Below are 21,348 nucleotides of genomic sequence, written 5' to 3'. Positions count from 1 at the left end.
ATAGCTAAAGACTCAAAAGACAATCATAAGGCCTTCTTTAGCTATGTTAGAAACCTGGGAGGAAACTCCCAGATATGCTCAGAACTAGTTCAAAATGATGTGAAGATTACTGATCCTACAGACATTGCCAACATACTGGCTGACAGGTTCAGTGCAAACTCCCCTCCCAAAAGGTGAGATATCTATACCAAGCGATTGCAGCCCCCCAAACATCTCCAATGCCCAAGTGAGAACTGCTCTCTCCAAAGCAAAAAACACAGCATCCATGGGACCTGATGGTGTCCCCGGCTGTGTGCTCCACAAACTCAACGAGGAACTAAACCCACAGCTAGGACAGCTGTTTAATCATAGTCTTACCTCTGGATACGTACCCAGGGAGTGGCGCACCTCAACTGTGGTCCCACTTCACAAAGGCGGTGCCTCCACCGACCCTGGAAATTACCGGCCCATTAGCTTGACAAGCCTTATCTGCAAAGCCATGGAGAGGATCATAATGGACCTCATAAATAAAGACATAGGGAATTTGCAGACTTTGGATCCATCCCAGTTTGGCTTTGTCAAAGGCAGATCATGCCTTCTAAACTTGGTTGACTTTTTCGAAACAGTCACCAAAGCCATTGATGAGGGAAAGGCAGTCCATACAGCCTACCTCGATCTGGTGAAGGCCTTCGATACAATACCCCACTCGGGTATCATTGAAAAACTTATCAGCTTAAATGTTAACCCATACATCACAAGATGGGTTGCAAACTGGCTGAGTGACAGAACCCACAGGGTCAGAGTTGCTGGCGCCATGTCAGACTCAAAGCCTGTCACAAGTGGTGTACCACAGGGCTCAGTCCTGGGCCCACTCTTGTTTGGCATCTACTTTTCCGAAGTACAAGCAAACACAGGAGGGTTATGGCTGACAAAGTTTGCAGATGACTGCAAACTGGGTGCCATAGTAGAAAACACATCTGACACAGATATCCTTCAGAAGGGTCTCACAGAAACAGATAACTGGTGCCAGAGCCATGGCCTAAAGTTAAATGCCAAAAAATGCATAGTCATACCCTTCGGGAAAAACAAGGTTACCCCTAGCTACCAAATAGGTGGCAATCCACTGAGCACAGAAGAAGTTATCAGGGACCTAGGGACCCAGGTTGATAGTAGTCTGTCATTCGACACCCATGTAGCTAAAGTAGTTAGGAAGACCTTCTACATTGCCCACCTTATCATGAAGGGATTCTCATCTAGATCAAGGGAGGTCATAGTCTCCCTATACTCATCACTCATCAGACCAATGATTGAGTACAATGCCCCATTCGGAATGTATCTGACCCGACACTTGCAGCAGCTGGAGAGGCCACAAAGTTCCTCACCAAAAGGATAAAGGGTCTCAAACATCTGTCCTATGCTGCCCGACTGAAAGAACTCCAGCTCTATTCAGTCGCTACCGCTTGCTCAGAGGTGACCTTTGCCTAACATACAAGGCCATGTCAAACCCAGATTTGATGAATATGCTTCACCTCAAAAATCTAGATCCGTCAGAGCCACAAGGGCGGAGATTTAAACCTCGACACGGCTATTAATAGGACGTGCTGGAGGGATAGATTCATCACCCAAAGACTCCCTATGCTGTGGAACAAAATCCCGGTATATGTGAGGCAGAGCACCTCGCTGGCCTTGTTCAAGAGAAATCTTGACCAATGGATGGGAGATCGCAGATATACCCCAGGGATTACCTCAGTGTCACTGCTCGACAGAGGCATAGCAAAATAATGGGTATAGTTCCCCATACTAAAGGGGTGGCGTAAGCCACAAAACTATGGGCTAGGCTTGTAAATGCCCTCGGGCAGATAGCCTAGTATGAACCTATGAACCTATAAAATTTCTACTTGGGAGATGTAGATAAGTAATCAATAATAATATTACAAATATTTCCACAGTCATCACATTATTAATTTTTTTCTTACACTTTAGAAAATGTCATATTAATGCCACGCATATCAAATTTTGATATTAATAATAAGAATAATTGAGCTTCCAACAAAAAGCCATTTGTAGCAGCAATTCATAATGACTACATGTAATCATCACACAGAGTTAGGCTGTGCAATTCATAATAATAATACATCTGTGAAAATACTTAATCTGACTCTATAAGTAAAAATATCAGTAGCCTAGATTTGAATGCTGCGTTACCTCTGTATTTTCTCCATGTTCACTGCATTTTACAGCTTTTGCCGTAAAGACAGGTAGTTGCCAAGTGCATTTATTTCAGTCAGTACAGTCCAGAGTGCTGATGTATGTGCACCGACTCCAGTCTTATTTGCACCACTGATGGCATGCCAAATTAAAATTTGAGATTTTGCCTTTGGAAGTGAGTCATCATTCATTGCTGGTGACTGCTGACAGTCACTGATGCACAATGGTAATCTTTATGCAAAGGATGAAGCCAGAAAAAGAAGGAAAGGAAAACATTCCTGGGTGATGATTTCTTTAGTATCTGGTCTTAAACTATAAAAATGTAGACATTAAAGATTTTCAGTTTCACACAGAAATCACACTCACTAGATTTGAACCTTGAACCTATGGTATTATCTTGAGATACTGGTAAGATTAACAGTATGTGCCACATACAGAGAAGGGGTTTAAGAGACAGAGAAAGTGGAGCACAAAAAATCAAGCTCTGACATTTTCACAATTTGCATTTATGGAGCAATAGACCCATTTTATCAAAGCTGCTCTTTGCATTCCACAGTTGATATCTAGGTGATTGTGGTATTTTTAACAGTTAATCTAAGAACTCGCGTCACAATAAAAACAAATGTATCCTTTACAGGAGTGCGTTCTTCCCTTTCTTTTGTGAGCAGTAACTAACATTTCATGCATTTGTAAATTGATGGCACTATGCTTTCCATGTATTTACAAATATCTGCCTTGCAGCTTTTTGTTCAACTGCTACACATTACTCTAAGGTTCTTAGATTAATATCAGGTTAACTGCCCTTGTAGGCCACATACCATTGCCTGATGCCTGCATTTTCTCCATCTGTGTTGCTATAGACAAGGTATGACTATTGTTATTTGAAGCATCCTCAGCTGATGTTGTATGCCTTTATAGCAACTTTTCTCTTAGAATGTGAACATATGGAGATGCAATTCTTATTTGACTAGTAGCAGTATAAAGGTTACATTTTGCAACAACTGTATTAAGCCTTTCATATATGCCAGACATTAACAAAGGTTATCCTGAAGGCAACTTTCTCGTTATGTATTACATGCATGTGTATTCCTACAGATCACTAAGTTAATTCCTGATTATGATGCCTGCATACATTCGTATTTATTTTCTTGCCAGTCACTTTGCTTTTTTATTGAAACACATATTATTATTTTCATCTTAGACAGGGATATGGCTCCAAAGAAATCTGGGACACATAATCTTGCATTTTTAACTGCTAAGAATGAATTGCTAGTACAGGCACTCCATCAGCATGGATCGCTCCTCTTATTGAAGGTCCTGGCCGATAAGCACTTTTGTGACCATTTTGGGGAGCAGATGTTCAATGATGCCAATACTGTGGGTGGCAATGGCCATAAATGTCCTGCTGTCAGATGTCAGACCAGTGACTGATCACCAGAGCAAAGAAAACAGCAAGTACTATAGCATGGGAATGGAGGGCTACTGGTGGTAGTACTGCTAGTAAAACGCAACTCACAGAGAAAGAGAAGTGTCTATCCTCCATAAAGGATCCAGGTAGCACATCAGGGGTCTCGGTGATGTACTTGATATAGGTGCAGAGGTGGAGGACATATATATATATGTATATATATGTATATATATATATATATATATATATATATATATATATATATACACACACACACACACACACACACACACACACACACACACACACACACACACACACATACACACACACACACACACACACACACACACACACACACACACACACACACACACGTACACACACACACGAGACAAGGGATGAGACAAAGAACAGGAAAAATCAGGGAGAGCAGCACAAGTCTGTGATAGCTAGATATAAGTAGTGGATAAAGGGATAGAGGAGAGAGGAAGAGAGGCAGTGCAGATATATGATTTATGAGACCTGTATTCATATGTATGAAATGTTTACCTTTAATGTGTCATCTTAATTGTAATGCCTAGTGTCACTATTTCCATCTCCGTCTCCATTTTGTCTGTCTAGGCACATCTGGTACTGAGGTTCCATGGTGACCTGCAAATGGTACGGCCATAACGTGTTTTAGTTATTTTACTGTATAGAATGTTTATTTAAGTCTGCCTTGGTTCATTTTTTTAATTCCACTTGCAGCGATTATCATTCACATTCATGTAGCACCCTAACTCTAGCCATGACCATAGTACTGGTAATGCAGCTCCTGGCAGAAGCATTTTTTTGTGGTTGGGGGTGGCAGTGGTAATCTGAATCTTCTACCAAGCATGGCCCACACCTGTTCAGGTTGCCAGGATGTATTGCTAACATGAGTGCCTTGATTGTGTTACAGCAGGCACATAGACATTAAAACTAATCTTGGCCATACTGCCCCCCCCCCACACACACACACAGATGTATAAAAACATCACAACTGAATGACTTACATGTATTGCAACTGGTCCTGACAATGGTTACTTTTAAGCTGATTTCTTACTCACACATACTCACTTCTTTGGTGCCAGTCTTTCTCTCCTGTAACTACTACTATGTGCAAGTGATGATGACTGTGCCCTGCCCTTTGCACATTTCTTTGTGACTTAGGATTGCTTTATGTCTGATGCACATAGTGGATAGCTAATGCTTGCTTAGGTCAATGTTTGCTTTATACAAAAGTATATACATATATCATTTTTTCATGATGATCAGTCTTTAAGATTATATTGCTTGATCCTCATTGTATGTATATTGTATTCTTATTCATACAGTTGTACAATTTAATATTTATTGCATGCTCATAAACATGTTCAAATGCTGCTAAAATGCCCTAGTCACTGTGAAGTGTATGCACTGGGCAACCTTAATGCATGATGCACAGTATTGAGCAGGTTAATACTTATGATACATGCATCATTCAGGAGCTCCTGTCGACATTCCTGTATAGCTGAGCAATGTTTTTATCATAGCGATGTACAGTACTTGCATAGGAAAATAATTGTTAATATTTTCTTTACAGATTTACCACTTAACGTGGTTAATGCTGCTGGTACAAGATGTGTCTTCTGGGGTTGACTCTGTTTGACGCTCATAGAACTCAGCCATTATATGGGCAAGTAATGGTTGCCCATTTTTTTATGCATAATTTTGGTATTGTGTATGCATGCTATCCTCAACATCTTAGCCAAAGCCATAGTATATTGTGCTTGCCTATAGGTTCATAAGTTCATAGGCGTTTACTAGGCTAACGACCACAAGGGCCTTTTTAAGCCTAGTCATGCATCCCAAATCTCTGACAACTTCTGATACCCTTGATATGTATAAGCAGGGGTTTGGGAGATTAAACATTTACAAGCAGGGGCCTGGGAGATGAACAATTTAAAGGCTGCCTATGTCTGGCTGGATCATCAATGACTGACGGCTCTTCCTCAGATTCCTCATCTGTGTCTGCTTGCCCTGCTTGTAGTGGTGGGAACTACAGTTCTTGGACATATTGTCCTTGTTGCAACTGTTTTCTACCAATGATATTGTGCAATATGGCACATATGGTGAGCACATTTGCAGAGGTGGCTGGATCATACTGCATAACACTACCAGAACACTATAGACATCAGAACCTTGATTTGAGCAATCCAGATACATGCTCTGCAATATTCCTGGTCTGTGAATGGGCATTGATGCATCCTTGTTTACTGGGGTTGTGTGAGTTTCTCATGGGTGTCATGAGTCAAGGCTTCAGTGCATAACATGCATCCCCACTAGGTGCCCTTGTGGAAAGTCACCCCTGGTAAACCTTTCAGACAGATCTTAAGTGTGTCATGTGTGTGAGTCCTGAAAACTGCCAGGGTACCTGCACACAGTCTGTAGATGATTCCTGAGGCATTACAAACTACCTGACAGTTAACAGATTGGCGTCCTTTCTGTTGATGTATCTCCTTCCATGTTCCTCAAATGGGGCGTTTATTTTGATGCGTATACACTGTTTGTCTTCCAGAACCTCGGCCATTATACAGAAACTTTGCATGGTTGTAGCTCTCTCCTTTGGGGATACAGGGAAATGAGGTATGATCTCGTACACATTGTAACATAACATTTAGAAATTGATGTAATATTCTTGAGGCTGGTTGTGACACCCTAATATATCCCCTGTGGTTCTCTAAAAAGTACTTGCAGCTAGTATATTTAATGCTGCTCATACCTTGTTTTCCACCAGAATGGGTTCTCTAGGCCTCAGGTGAAGGCAGCAGAGGTTGCACATTTCCTCTAAGGTATCCCTGTCCACCCTGTAGCACTCTACAGTTTCTGTATTCTGGTCTGAATAATCTTCTAGACCAAGGTCTGGTAGCAGCAGCAGCTGGACCTTGAATTAATGCCTGTTGCACATACGGGTTGATAATAGCAGCAGTGACCCATAACATTTTCTTTTAAAGTCTGTGTTTGTGGCTGCATTCCAAGGTATTGGAATTAAGTTCAAAAAGGAGAGAAATGTGTACTCACATCTTTTATACATTCTTTCCTGAATCACTCTGCCATATTGATTTCCTTAATTAGCATATGTTTTGTGTATTTATGGATTAATTAGCACATTCTGCTCTTTTCCCTTGTTTTGAAAGTAGAAGTGGCATGAAATGTAGGTGTTCATAAATACAGCCCAGTGTTATTTCTTGTTTTTTTATTTTATTTTATTTTTTATTTAATTTAATTTTATTTTATTTTTACATGCTCAGAGGTTTGTGCTCTGTGCATGTGTACTAGTGTGTTGATGTGCTCAATTTTGACCATTTGTGGTCAATGTAATGTATTCCAGCACAGTGTGCTGGCAATGTAGTCAAAAATAACTATGTGTGTGTGTGTGTGTGTGTGTTTGTGTGTGTCTGAGAGCATATATGTGTGTGTGTGTGTGTGTGTGTGTGTGTGTGTGTGTGTGTGTGTGTGTGTATGTGTGTGTGTTTGTTTGAGAGCACGTGTGCGTGTATATAATCTAGGAGTGTGAGGATGCCTCTGCAATAAAAATGTTTTGGTATTCCTAAGATTTTAGATGTTTTGTCTATGGACAATCATTTATTAATTAAACGAGACGTGATTACTCATGGTGAATCTGTCAAGCACAGAATCATAATCAGTGATACACCATCCACATCATGGAATCATATTTACCTGGAAAAAAGTAATGCAGTATTCTAGTTTTGTTTTTAATGCTATATAGTCTCTTAATTTGCATGGTTCTGTACATTTTGATTGACTTGCAAGTCTAAGCATAGAACTGATTTTTAGATATATGGAATAAAATGAGCTCAATAGTTTCCTGATTAGGATTTTCAGGTAATCATGTACAAATGTTTCCATAAAGATCTCAACAGTCTTAAGGCCAGGGCTGACATCCTACAGTCCTGTTGTGTGGCAGACATACATTGAAAATTACAGAAACAAATCACAAGACATTTTTAGTGGGTGTACAAACAGAATTGTTTTATTATTATTAAAACTTTGCAACAGTCATTACAAATCAGTTCTAACTCTAAAGAGGGTGCCTTAAACTTGTTTTAGACCAAATTCATAGATGCAATGCTTTTGGTTCCTTCTTATATAAGCAGGGGACTGCCTCTAAATTTGTGTCATGTGTCATCCATTTGTACCTACAATATGTCCTGGTTTGTTCAGTACTTCTTTGGCGAACAGAAACAAATGTTTCAGTCTTCTGAAGAAAGATTAAAGTGAGATTCTATATGCTTTCTTTTATAATAGTTGAAAGTGATTTTAAATATTGCATAGTACTTATAGCAACAGATCAGTGGGTTTTGTTAACTGTCCTCTCTCCAAAACAAGTAGCAAAGAGCTTGACTCAGATGGGTGTATCTTATCTTAAATTGATCTAAATGGTCAGCATTGTCAGACAACAAATAATATTGCTAGTATTTTTGTGTTAGAATTCCTATTCTTATTTTCCGAATTGTCTTAGTTGCATTTGTTGCATTTCTTTTTTGACTACAACTCATATAGAACTAGAGTGTATTGAAATGGCTATATGTGCATAAATTAATTTTCCTGCATATTGTAATAAATTATAAAGCAGGAATGCATGAGAAAAGAACTTAACAACATTTCAAGTCTACCTATTGCAAAAGAAACAATCTGTGATTTTTTTTCTCCTAAAATAAATTTTAATCCTGAAACAAATTGCTAAGTCAATTTAGTAAGACCAGTAAGTGGCAGATTTAATTGAAGGCTGTCAGATGAAACAGACCCTCAGATTAAATATCTACAAAAGGTACTGCTGACATGGTAACATATATTAATTTGGAAACAAGAAAAGTAAGTTTGAAACTATGCTTAAGGGAAGGTTGAATATGAGCCAATAAAAGATGTATACAGTTGTTGAGTAAGAGTTATTTCAGCCCATGGGTGCAACAGCTGCAAGGCACTTTAGGTATCACACAGACATTTAATTTACTTGAGCTGCTGTTGAAAGAGAAACTGCATGCAGTGTTTACACAAAAATATTATCACACTTAATCTTGGACGTGACAAAGAAATGTTTTCTCTGTCAAGCTCATTGCATTAAATGTGCACATATAACTATGCAAATAGTGGACAAGACAAGTTAAACTCTTGGGTTGTAAATATGCAGCTATTGTACTGGCTGATATAATGTAAAACTAAAGATAAATGACAGATGGGCACCACAAGAATTATGAGGGAGTTGGGAAATATATTTGTGATGTGAATAACCCTTATGAAGCAATGGTAACTGAGATAGATGTAACTAACCTATGGTTTAGTTAAGTTAATTTAAACTTACAAGAATGTTTGTTAATATTCAAATTACCCTTGATTCGATTGTAAGACATATTTGGCATTTTGACTACTTAAATTTAATGCAATAGCTGAAGAGGAAGATTATATTGCTCTTAAACATCCTTTATAGAAGCAATTCTTATATGAGAAAAAGGGATCTAGTATTCTAGACCTTATACTGAAAATAATGCCATATATATCTGGACACATTTAGTTACAAGCAAATTGTGGGCCTGCAAAAGTGCTTGCGACTCAAATGCCCATAGTGAACCTGGGTATGTCATAAGGTATGTGTCTGTGTGTGTGTGTGTGTGTGTGTGTGTGTGTGTGTGTGTGTGTGTGTGTGTGTGTGTGTGTGTGTGTGTGTGTGTGTACTGCAAGTGTTCAAATGTTCATTTGTTTGAATGCATATAAGATTGAGAAGATCCTTCTGATATGAAAAGATCACTAACAGCTACACTCCTCATGTGTGAGATTGCAGTAGACTAGAGAGTGTGACTGTGTCCTTTCCGTACTATAAAGCAATCCTGAAGTTGGTATATATAAGTTGCAAGGACTATTGGGAGTATAGCAGGACATGCCCCCCATGAAAAAAAAATTACATTTCTGCTTTTTCTTCATTATCTCCATTCGATGTGTTATGTTCGATCAGGTGGTGGTAAAACATTTGATAGTTCAAGGACCTTTCATATGCAAACATGTGTGTGTGTGTGTGTGTGTGTGTGTGTGTGTGTGTGTGTGTGTGTGTGTGTGTGTGTATATGTCTCTGTGTTTGTGTGTGTGTGTGTTTGTGTGTATGTGTGTGTGTGTGTGTGTGTGTATGTGTGTGTGTGTGTGTGTGTGTGTATATATGTGTGTGTGTGTGTGTGTGTGTGTGTGTGTGTGTGTGTGTGTGTGTGTGTGTGTGTGTGTGTGTGTGTGTGTGTGTGTGTGTGTGTGTGTGTGTGTGTGTGTGTGTGTGTGTGTGTGTGTGTGTGTGTGTGTGTGTGTGTGTGTATATATATATCGTGAACAAAATACTCCAGCACTCAAAAAAATGGAATAACTGCTTTAATGCCTTTAATTCCTAAAATCATCAGCAATACGATTCAATGATCAAGCAGCCTATATATATATATATATATATATATATATATATATATATATATATGTATATATATATATATATATATATATATATATATATATATATATATATTATATATATAGATTAACTACTGAATCCCGAAAGTACACAATCGCGAAGCCCAAAATACCGAGACAATAATCCCTAAACCCCACATTACCGAAATGTTAAAAGCGCAAAATTCAAAATCGCTAAAGTACTACATACATACAGCACACACGCAAACATATACACAGCCTCCCTGCATAACCAAACAAACCACCCTACACTAAAGATAAGCAGGGGGGCTTTGCCCCCCTGCACCCCCCGCTACTTTAATATTCTAACTCCGAGATCGCACAAACATACACACATTACAGCCCGTCTCACACACACCACAGTCACAACACACACTTACACACACACTAAAGCCCCTCACAAACACACTTACACACACATACTTACCTGAACCACAACACCAGAAGCGCTAACTCAAAATCCCTTAACATCAGGATTTTGAAATTCGCACTTCTGGCCTTTCGGTAATATAGGGTTTTGGCTACATAGTCTCGAGCTTTTGAAATTCGAGATTTCAAAAGTTCAAGATTTAGTAGTGTTCCTGTGTATATATATATATATATATATATATATATATATATATATATATATAAGTTATATATGTACGCTACGTACGGTGTTGTGAGAGAATAGTGTCTGGTGTTGTGTGGATTTTGGTGTAATTTAAGTTAAGTGAGTGTTTTGTAAGGGTTTTGTGTGGGAGTTTGAGTCTGTGTGAATGTTTTGTGTGGGAGTTTGAGTGTGTGTGAATGTTTTTGACAGTTGTATGTGTGGGTTGGGGTAGGCAGGTGAAAATATGGGTGTGTAAGAGTTGGATGTGTTGGTGTTTGTATATGTGTGATGTTTGTGTGTGTGCGATGGACTGTAGAATGTGTGGGTGTGAGTTTAATTCTGTGTCTGATTGTGTGATCTCGGAATTAGTATATATAAGTGGAGGGATGGAGGCACAGCCTCCCATGGGGGTGCAGGGGGGCTTGCATATATGTAATGTAGGTTTGTTTGTGTTTTCGTGTTTGCGTGTGTTTTGTTTATTTTGGTTGGGTTGGATGATGTATGTGTTGTGTGGTGTATGGTGTGTTTCTGTTCGTGATTTTGTGTTTCATGATTTTGTAGTTTTGGGATTTGGGACATTCGACTTAATGGTTTTGAAATACTGAAAGTCGCGATATATATATATATATATATATATATATGTATATATATATATATATATATATATATATATATATATATATATATATATATATATATCGATGTATATAGGTTTACTATTGGGATTTCGAATCCGCTTAGGTTGTCAGTTTAAAATGTCGACTGTAAATGTGAAATTTAGAATGCCAAAATGTAAATCAAACTGAAAATGAATACATCGGCAACCATGGTTCGATGTATTTGACATAGCTGGAGGTGACATCACTTACCTCCTGCTATGCACATTAATGTACTGTTAAAATGTACAGTCAATGGTATGTTAATTCTACTGTTTTGCAGCGGGGCTATTCCCCCTGCACACTAAATATACTAACTCTGAGATTGCACTTCAGTGAGGAAATGGGCTAATTCCATGTTCCTAACTGAATTGTGATCCCCTACACAATGTCAACCACAAATGCTCGAATTACACTACCTATTTGGTGTAGTGTAAGACATCAATTTGGGTTCGACATTCTGATGACTTGAAAACTGCAAGTCGACCATATGCCTATGTATATATATATATATATATATATATATATATATATATATAGATAGATATATATATATATATATATATATATATATGTATGTATATATATTAAGATATATTTATATATCTATATATATATATATATATATATATAGATATACATAGATATATATATATATATTCAAATATATTTATATATCTATATATATATATATATATATATATATATATATATATATATATATATATATATAGTTGCACCAGTATGTACAGATAAGGGAGAATATTTTTGAAAGTATAAAACTTGAGTGAATGAAGGTTTGTGCTATCAGCGATAATGTAGAAATTTGCTTTCATTCTGGGTATTGTTGACAAAGTACATATTGATGCAAGTTGTTTTTACATCAATTACAATAATATTTAAAAACTGCCTGCATTGTTGGACAAATATACTTTATATCTGGCTTTTGAAGAATTTTTGACCAGATAAGTGGGAGATGTAAAAGTTGTACTGATTCACATTTCATGGGATATTTTCTCATTTTCTGAGTTGGTATGACTGTGGAGTTGGTATATTTAAGACCAGGGGATGTGGGGGCAGTACTTTCTACTCACTCAGCAGAGTGTGTGGGCAAGCTTGCTCTCCTGCAAAAACACTTTCATTTTTATGTTGCTTTATGGTTCCACCTTTTGTGTTTCGGTCAAGTGACCATTCACCTTTATTTAATTTTGATTTTTTTTTTTGTCTGTCTTTTTGTGTTCGTTGTTTTTCATATTCACCCCCCCCCAATTCTACCTTACTCATGTTGCTAACCCTAACGCTCACTACCCCTATCCCAACCATGCACAATGCCTTACTTTTAACCCTTTCCCTGATGGTACCATTTCAAAAGACAAAATGACACAGCACATCCACAACACCAAACAGGCACCCCAGTAAATTATTGTCTTACCTAATCCTTACCCACAAACACTCACATATACACAGTAAACTCTATATATCCGTCTTACCCATTTTCTCAGCCTCATATTCATTTTCTTGCACACTCCTATTTACGTATAATATACAAAACTCAAATTCAACACAATGTGATTCACACCAGTAGGCATTCACATATTTATGCAGTAGCTCATTTTTACACCCACACAAACTTGTTGACCAAATGAGTTGTCCAACATTTGAATGATAACCAGGTGTGTGTGTGTGTTTGTGTGTGTGTTTACGTGTGTGAGAGAGACAATAAATGTCTAATATCTGCACATCTCTAATTCAAATGTATGCACTTAATCTTGCAGTGTTAATGTAGTGAGATTTATATGTGACACTAATATTTGTTGTAGGCTGGCCAACTAGAGGTAAAGTATTCTCTTCGTTTTAGGCTAAGAAAATCAAATAATTTCAAACAGCACTATAAATCATTATTGTGTGGCTCATTGAATTTAGGTTATCTCTACCACTGCTTTGATTTCAGAACCAGCTTTTAACAAACAGTATGAACGTGTAAACAAAATGTAAATAAATGGTGCTTATTTCTCCAAAAACTCCTGCTCAAGATAAGAAACACACGAAAAAGCCATTGCAACAAGTTTATTTCAACTTTTAAAGCATTTTATATCATCAATACATAGCCATTCAAAATAATCCTCCAAACAGTATTATCAATATTAACAGATAACAGTACTTTTGGCAGTATAGAAGAATGCTCACCAAAGAACACTCAAAATACAAGCAGCATTAAACCTCGCATTCTCTCTCCAAATAACCAAAGAACCAAAACCCAGGAGTGATGTACCACTGTACACTCCCAAACTGCATACCCTCCAATAACCAGAAAAGGGAAGAACGAAAGAGGTGCTCAAACACAAACCTGTCTTACTCTGCCTCACTTTAAAATCTAAACAAGAGGTAAAAAGAGGGTTTGCAATGGTAACCCATGCTGAAAAGGCCATCCCACCGACTAACCTACCCGTATATAGCTTCTTTAACTACCCTCCCATTACATCACTTCCTAACCTTAGCCCCTGTCTGCCATTCCTCATGTTCTTTATCCAACCAGCTCTTGAAAAAAAACATCTAATTTCCAATCGGTTCCTAAACCCTAATCATCCCATCCCCCTGACACCCTTACCCTTTCAGGCATGTTCAGAATGCTTTAAGTCACTTTTTTCCAGGCCACTTATGCCAGCCAATGAGCACTCTGTTAGCTATCCTTTGCATTAAACCATCTAAAATGCATACTCTTCAATGAATGAGAATTGCAGTCAGCTAAGTTATCATTGCCATGCAGGAGCCAGAAGTTTTTGTAATTTCAGATCTGTCTTTTTTCACTTCCCTGTGTGTCAAGAAAGAAATGCACTCTTTATAGACACCTATGCTTCAAGAATGTGTGCACTTTAGGGTTATTTGGTCTTGCTGCTTCCCCAAAGTTTCATTATAGGACAGTACAGCACTAACAAAACCCTTTAAGACATTCATGAGAACTCACTTCTACAGATGTAACATTCAGATGTGCGACTGCTGTCTCATCTCCCCACACACCAGGATCTCAGTCAACAGGTCACTTTTTGCAACTATATGTTTTTGTAAAAAAATGAACAGCAAACTTTTAATATAATATATGCATAATGTATACATCCTGCTATAACACTGCTATTAAAGGAGATTGGTAGATGACATGATGAAGGAAGCCTGTGTGAATTTCATGGCCCTAATCTTCCTTTCTAGTGGTAGAACAGCAGTGGTATGTGGCCAGCACTGCCTAATGTATAACGGTAATGAAGCACATTCTGGCTCCATTCAGAAATGTACCACCTCAGTCGACAGATGAATGACCATGCTGCACTGAGCATGCTCACTACCACTATCACTGACAGTTTCTTGATTTCACATATCATGCACTCCATTTATAGACAGAGGTTGGAAAGTACAGGGGATATCTGCTTATTTATTTATTTATTGCAGTTGTTTTACCAGGATAGTCCATTGGGCCAGAATGAACCCATTTTCAATGGAGTCCTGGGGAGAAAAGCTCCAAACAATCAAGATTACAGTAGGTTATGAAAGATAATTATACAATTTAAAAAACAATTCAAGCAAACAATAACAAATAGTACACAAAAGTTACAAACTAATACAAAGTAGTGATTGAAACTAACAGGTGATAAAAACTAAAAAAGGAATAGTGCAGGTAAATATTTAGAAGTCATTTTGTCCTAGGATTCAAGCACTTAAATGAGCAGTGTCATATATTCATACAGATATCATAATAATATTCATGCAGATATCATAATAATAAGAATGGATGAGTTAGGAGTAATGAAACAGAGAAATGCTGGTGTAATCAGGGGAAGTAAGGAAGATGGGAAATGCCAGTGCTAGTTATGTGGGATGGGAGTAAGAGCATTCCCAGAGGGATACTAGATGAGAATGAAGAGATTTTTTAAAAGTAAAACAGTTAGAGCTGATATGAATGGATGGTGGCAGGGAGTTCCAGAGGTGAGCCAGACCATAGGATAGAAGATTTTTGCCTGGGGGACGAGTTGGTTTGTACACTTCTAGAAGATTTTGGTTATTAGACCTTAATATTCTACCAGGTAGGTGCATTTTAAAGGCAGTAGAAAGGGAAGGACAGAGAGAGGGGTTGAAAATCAGTTTGTGTGCAAGAGTTAGTTGAGTATAGGTGAGAAGATTTGGTATTTCTAGCCATTTTAGTTTTTGGAGAGAGGAGCAATGGTGGGTAGAGGACTTATGGCTGGTGGCAAACTTTGCAATTTTGTTGTAGCAAGAGGAAAGTTGTGTTTTCAGAGAGGACTGCAGATTAGTCAGAAGTGGAACTCCATAGAGGAGGGAGGGGATAAGAAAGGAAGCAGCGAGAGTAATTTTGGTGGCAGGAGTAAGGTAATGATTTTGTCGATAGAGCATACTGAGTTTTTGATGTGTTTTTTTGATATTTAGTTATAAATGAGAGTTGAATTTGAGCTGGTTGTCAATTTGGACCCCGAGTAATTTGGTCTCTGAGACCAGTTCCAGAGGTGTGTTATTTTGACTAGTAATAGAGAAAGTGTTTATATTGAGGGAGGTGACTTTAGAGGGTGTAAAAAACATTAGTTTGGTTTTAGAGGCATTGAGTGCTAGGTGATTTCTTTTCACCCATTGCTCAGTGGTTGAAAAAGCATCTTGAGTAAGCTTTAGAAGTGTAGGGGTAGATGTGGCAGAGCAGATAATAGTTGAATCATCTGCATATTGGATGATGTTTGAGAAAAGGAGAGAGTTGCGGAAGTCATTTATGAATATGTTAAAGAGGAGGGGACCGAATATGGAACCTTGGGGAACTCCGGTTGGGGTATTAAGAAATTAGGAGGTGGCCTTTTTCCATTTTACTGCTAGAAATATATGGGATAGGTAGCTGGAGAACCAATTCAAAGATGAAGGAGATAGGTTAAGTTTTGAGAGTTTAGATAAAAGCAGGCTGTGTGAGATAGTGGCGAAGGCCTTAGAGAGGTCTAGTAATAGGGTAGAGACAAATAGACCAGAGTCCCGGGCTTTGTTAATAGTTTCAAGGAAGGAGAGGAGGGCTGTCATAGTGCTGTGATTAGGTCTTAATCCATGTTGTGTGGGAGTTAGTAGGTGATTATCTAAGAGATGAGGTAGGAGTTGAAGTTGGATACACTTTTCAAGGAGTTTAGAGATGGGAGGCAGGATAGCAATGGGGTGGAAATTAGTAACATTGTTATTGTTGCCCCCTTTATGTAATGGTATGATAAAGGCCTTTTTCCAGATTTGGGGTACTGTACTTTCTTGGATAGAGCGGTTGATTAGAATGCTAATGGGGTAGGCAATCGCTTCAGCTGCTGTGCTAAGAAAGAAAGAGGGGATATTATCAGGAGCATTAGTGCATGGCTTCAGTTTTAGAAGGAGTTTTTTGATGGTAGAAGTGGGTATAGGCTTAAGTGAGAATAGTGGGGAGTGGGAAGAGGGGGTATTAAAGGGTGAAGAAGGTGAGGAAGTGAGAGTAGGAGAAGAGGAAGAGGGTAGAGAGTTAGTGAGCGAGAATGAGGGGGTGGTAGCAGTGCAGGGCAGAGTATTGGTGGGGGGGTTGGGGGTGAGTTGGAGCATGTGATATTGTTAGGGAAAGAAGAGGTTAATTTAGAGATGGATTCAATGAAAAAAGAGTTAAATTGTGTGGCTAGGTCAGTACCAGGAGTATTAGGGTCTGGGGTGGGGGTGTCTGGTTTGCTGGGGTTGAGGAGGTTAGAGATACTTTTCCAGAATTTCTGAGGATTTGTTTTGTTATTGTTTTGGAGTATGGAGAAGTAATTTTGTTGATCAGAGATGATGAGGTTTTTTTACTTTATTTCGAAGTGTTTTGTATTAATTATGGTTGAGGGTGGTCCTATTTTTCTGGAAGTGTGTCCAGGCTTTATCTCTATGCTGCATTATTGTTAGTGTGTTATTGGTAAGCCATGGGGAAGTTTCAATTTTTATTCTCTTTGTCCTTAAGGGAGCATAAAAGTCTAGAACTTTTAAGAATGTTGAGTTGAAGTGGGCAACTGCATTGTCTAGAGACAATGTTTTTAGACAGTCCCAGTTTATTGCTTTTAGGGAATTAGAAAAGGTTGATGGATTAAAGTTTTTTTGATTCCGGATAGTAATAAAATTATGGGTGCGATGTAGGAGTAAGGGGAGACGATGAGTGAAAGTGGGTAAGTGGTCACTAAGAGGATCTGGAAGAGTACCACTGTCGGAGAAATAGTGGGGATGAGAGACTAGAATCCAGTTTAGAATACTGCCACTAGACAGGTTTTTTAATGGGCGTGTTATAGAGTTGATTAGCTGTGAAAAATTGTAGAGGTTGATGTTAAGTGGGTTTGTAGGAGACTGAATGGAGGCCCAATTAATATTCATGTCTCCTAAAATTATTGTTTCATTGCTAATGTTGTTGGAGAGCCAGGAGAGGATGTCTTCGAGTGTAGAAATATTGTCCCCTGGGGGGATGTAGAGGGAAGCTATACATATGTGCTTGTGTTTGTTGACTTGAAGTAGTGTTAGGAGTAGTTCAGCATTGTTAAATTGAGGAGTAGGTTTGTTATAAGGAGTAACAGACAAGGAGGATGAGTATAGGAGAGCTACTCCAACCCCCTTTTTTGTGGGACCTGTCTTTTCTAAAGATAGAATAGTTTGGAGGAATTATTTCAGAATCTTTTATATGGGATTTTAACCATGTTTCTGAGATGGACAGGATGTCAGGTGTATTATGTATGAGCCAGGCATGGAGGTTTGGGATTTTGTTGACTATACTTTGGGAGTTTAAGGAAGTAAGTAGTATGGACTTGTCTGCATTAGTTGAGATGGGGGGGGGCTGGGTTAGGATGGATATCACCTGATAATAGACAGGTAACCAGATTTAGGATTAGATTAGAGAGGTAATTGGACAGTATAGTGAATAGATTAGGTTCTGTTATGATTATGGAATATTTACTAGTTACTATGGGTGTAGAATGTTTGTGAAAGGTGATCAGTTTATATGGGAAAAATAGAAGGTTTTTTATGGGAAATAGGTGAGGAGAAATTGGGATGTGTGAGTTTGAGGGAGAAGAAGTAAGATGGTTAGTTACATGGAAGGTTTGTGAGTGGTACGACTTAATGGACTGGGTGAGGTAGTAAAGGTAGGATAAATTAAGAAGAAGAGGTAGTAAAAGGGAGATGAGTGAGGGTTTAGGTAGCATGTTGAAATGGGGCTACTTACAAGAAAGATTTATGTGTAGAGGAGCTGGTAAGTTCTTAAATAGTGGATAGAGAGTGGAGAGTTGTGTAAGGATGGGTATTGAAGTAATAATGGAAGATAATTGTCTAGGAGGGATAGTTTAGAAGAGGTGAGTGAGAGTAAATGTGGGCGGGTAATGGGAAATAGGTGTTCTCAGGTAGCAGGAGACTGATAGGTGTGGAATGGTAGTGGGTGTGGTTATGGGGTAATAAAGGTAGAGGTGTTGGGGGCGGGTGGAATTTGGGGGCAGGGTAGGGGAGCGGAGCGGGAAGAACCAAGGTGGGCAGGAGAGGATCGAGAACTTATCAGTGAAGTGTTGATTGCTTAAGGGTAAGTGGAGGGAACCTGGAATTAGTAGGTTAGAGTGGACTATAATGTTTTAGGAGAGAGAGAGAGAGAGAGAGAGAGAGAGAAAAAGAAAAGTTAAAAGCATAGAGATAGTACAAGAAGTAAATGAATTGAAGTCAAAGGTAGTGGGGGGAGGATGTCACCTAGTGGACAAATTCTGAAGTGCACCTAGGCCACCAGGGCAGTCCCTGGACTAGATTGGACTGAAGAGAGAAAGGATCAAGAGTGGAACAGGGAATTAGATGAGGGGGAAGAAGAGAGATGCAAAATTAGAAAGGTTTAGGCTGCTGGCTTTCCTGGCAGGGAGCGTACTTAAACACGTAGCAGGGCATAAAACTATAGTAGTTCATGTCTTAACAGCAAATTCACATACTTCCTTGGAGTCTTCTATGAAAGCTTGGTTCAATTTCCAAAGAGGGGATGAGGCAGCAGAGTTTGTTATAGTTGGCTGGGCAATTGGCTGATCTTGTGGTAAAATTAGGTATCCACCCAGGTGTAGTCACAGGGGATAATTCAGGGCAAAAAGTTCCTTGGAGTCTTGTATGAAAGCTTGGTTCAATTTCCAAGAGGGGATGAGGCAGCAGAGTTTGTTATAGTTGGCTGGGCAATTGGCTGAGCTTGTGGTAAAATTATAATTATTAAAATTATTCACCTGATTCCTTCCTTCCTATCTCCAAACAAAGATGAGGAACCCCTGGAATTTATGGAAGGTTGTTATTTCTTTCATCTGATGTTGTGCTATACTGGTGTGTTTGATTGTTTTAAATGAAAAGTATTAAAAGCATCAGAGTGCACCCCTGATTCCAGTGATTTTATTTATTTATTTTTAATATATCCAATGGTATATTTCTTTATTTCTGACTGATTTGTGATAAGCAATGCCCAGTATTACAGATGTTATGCCAAACTGCTATGTATATCTGATCTGTAACTGCAGTGAATCTCTTGTGCCATCTATTATCTGGCTTCATTAAATTTAATATCACCTTTGTACACTATGTCTTCTAAATTCTTCCATATTTCCAAATATTATATAACATTCTGAGTGCATTAAACAGAATAATAAATAAATAAATAAATAAATGTGCCCTTTCTCCATGGCAACAAGTGGCTCAAAGTTACACCTTTTGCAGTGCCCTAACCCTGCTTTTCCCCACCCATTTACTTTCTTACTCCACCCAGCACAAACCCATTTTTTAATGTAAATGGACATTTCAATTGGAGATAGAATGTCTTTTTCTTTTCCTGCATGTGACTGCATTGAGTTAAAGTGATGGTTTTGTGAAAATATTAGTCAGGTATTGTTATCACAAACTCCAATACTCTGTGCTGCTAAACAGAGAACCAGAGTTTGTACAGTGATTTCTGGCCTATTATGCAGTTGCATGATTTTGGAATAGGATCATAGGAAGTTACTCGGCTAATGGCCCAAGGGCCCTTAGAAACCTAGCCAAGTTCTACCCTTATTTCCATGATCAGCAGCTAATGCCCATGTCCAAGAGGGACACAGGTGAAACCCCTGGGTGAATTTACAGTTACCCATCTAATCGTCCAGATTGCATTTGAAGAGGGCCAATGAGATGCTCTGTTTGACATGAAATGGGAGTGTGTTCCAAAGGTGTGGTAACCTCTGGGAGACAAATATGTCCCTTCAGCAGGTTCTATTAATGTCAGATACTAGGTTAAGGTCTTTAGAGTGAGTAACATGTGTACCATTTGACTTGCAGATATGCAGCATTTCCAATAAAGCAGGGTCAGAAATTGCCTTATATGCAATGCAGAGATCACCTCTGAGTAGTCTGTATGTAACAGAATAAGGTGACAGTGATTTCAGAAGATCCACATAGGACAGATGCTCAATACCTTGAATTATCCTTGTGAGGAACCTTTGTGAATTCTTCAATTGCTGCAGGTGCTTAGAAAGGTACATACCAAAAGAGGTGTTGTACTCAATTATTGGCCTGATGAGGGAAGACTACAGGGAGGTCATAACTTCTTTTTTTCTGGAGGCAATGCCCTTACATATGAGATGAGCAATATAAAATGAACTTCTTACCACTGTGGAGACATGGTGATCAAAGGTAAGATTGCTGTCAGCCTGTGTGCCCAGGTGTCTCACCACTGAGTGCATACTTAGAGTGCTGCTATTCAGGTGGCAGTTAGTAAGAACAGCACTCTTACCGAAAGGGATGATAATACATTTTTTTGCATTGAATTTAAGGCCATGAATTTGGCACCAATCATTTGTTTGTGTAAGACCTTGTTGGAGAATATTGACGTCATTTGGAGTTTCAGTGACCGCTCCTAGTTTGCAGTTATTAGCAAACTTTGTCAGCCACAGACCTTTAGTTCCTATACTTTGGAAAAAACAGATTGATGTCAGTGCTGG

This window comes from Protopterus annectens, chromosome 10.part0 (genome assembly GCF_019279795.1).
Source record: "Protopterus annectens isolate FY-2018-M chromosome 10.part0, PAN1.0, whole genome shotgun sequence".
NCBI classification, from domain to species: Eukaryota; Metazoa; Chordata; order Ceratodontiformes; family Protopteridae; genus Protopterus; species Protopterus annectens.
The sequence above is the reverse complement of the archived record's forward strand: the minus strand, read 5'-3'. Positions refer to the sequence as shown.